Consider the following 1,748-nt stretch of genomic DNA (forward strand, 5'->3'; position numbering starts at 1 on the left):
TGTCTAAATAAAGGTTGAACGGAAGAAAAAAAAGCAACGAGTTCTTTCTCCTGTTTAAAGAAAAAAACAGAGAACAGATTCTCAGTAAACGGTAGAGTTGCATTTGGGCCTAATAAATCCAGATTGGACCAAGCCCATAGTTTTTTTTTCCCGAGCCCTACGTGGACCGAACGGATTACCGGTAATTAGAGGGCCGAACCCGAAATAAAACAGACTTTTGTTTTTAATTAAGCTTTTACTGCTTTTGTAAGCAAACCAGATTGACATGATAGTTTTAAAACCGTAAAGAAGGGAAGATTTGGAATTATTTTTATTAACAAGTCACCAAATGGATATTAACACCAATAGCCTAAAACAATCAACTCTAAAGATAGGTTATTATACAGATGAACAAAAATATTTTTCGAGCAAAATTATGTGGAAAAACATAGAACAAGACTATTTTAATTTAGATTTAAAAGAAAGTCATGCAAAATTATGCTGAGTCATGCTGTCGCTGAGGACGGAGCGATTAAACGTTCACCCACACTACACCACAGAATAAAACTGCTGTGTGCATGAAAAATAAGTTGAAAAGGCATACAACAACGATTACACTAATACTTTAATAAACAAAATATCTATAACAAACAACAGACAATGGGTAAAGATATTGGATGGATGACTGGATGGATGCTCGCTGGGATGCAGAGCACAGATCTCACCAACTTGGCCAGTTTTGAGTACACATTTGAATTTAGTTTCCAAAATCCCAGCAAATCTCGCTCATCGGCCATAGCATGAGTGATGTACAGTGTAACCTGATCATTACTCTGGCTCATCTGCTGCGTTCTCCCACTCGGAAAAATTACTTGTTCTTCTCTGTCTGGATGGTGGTGATGTGAACGCGCTGCTCGCTTCAGCTTTTGATGTTGTCGCTTCTTAGGGCTGCAAATTCTTCCACCGCAGCTGAGAGCAGTTTGCTGCTCTATTGTGCAACCAGCTGAGAGCGGGGTCCGGACCTGAGTGTGCACCTGACACACAGCAGGTGTCATCATTTCAAGTTTGTTAAAATTAGCCCACAGGAAAAGTACAGCTCAGTCGTGGATGATGATGATTTTGCGCTCCAGTACTTCTGCATGTCTGTGGCACACATACACCTGCTGTGGAGAAGAGCATGGTGGGCGGGACCATGCGTAATTGCTGCGCAATGTGCCGCCAGCACTACTCTCATTTCTGATTAACTTCTGTCCTCTATTTTATTGCACTCCTCCTCAGTAAACTTACTGCCTCCTCCTCTAAGTAGATTTACACAATTTTATATTGTGCATTTATTATTGAGTTTTATTTGTGCTGTATGATTCCTAAAACTGCATCAAAGCCCGAGACCGGCCCGGACATTAAACACATTAAAGTTTTTGTTTTCCAAAGTAAGATTGGACATGACACACAATTGGCTGATTGATGGATGAGTTGCACTATCAGCATGGGATTTTTATTTAAAATGTTATTGTAAATGATTTAGCACTTGTGTGCAGCCCACAGCTGTGGGAGAAGCTTCCTCCAGCAGCTGATCAGCTAATATCCGTGCAGAGCGAAAAAGTGGGCGTGGTCAAGAGCGCAGCTGGAGGCAGAGAGCTGAGATCATGACATGCTGTGCTCTTTTAGAGCGTTCAGAGTTTAGAAACATTGTTTAGAATATTGCAAGAGTGTGGGAAGGATTTAAAACACCTTTATACATACATACACACACACACACACACACACAC

At 40.8% G+C, this 1,748-nt stretch overlaps 1 protein-coding gene across 1 annotated transcript in view; it reads right to left on the reverse strand.

The window, feature by feature from the left end:
* The window catches only part of LOC119422128 (ankyrin repeat and fibronectin type-III domain-containing protein 1-like), a 40,738-nt gene that overhangs the window by 1,186 nt on the left and 37,804 nt on the right, over positions 1–1,748 (reverse strand). The gene's annotated exons all lie outside the window — the stretch shown is intronic.

The sequence above is a fragment of the Nematolebias whitei genome, chromosome 15 (genome assembly GCF_014905685.2).
Source record: "Nematolebias whitei isolate Nwh7 chromosome 15, NemWhi1, whole genome shotgun sequence".
NCBI lineage: Eukaryota > Metazoa > Chordata > Actinopteri > Cyprinodontiformes > Rivulidae > Nematolebias > Nematolebias whitei.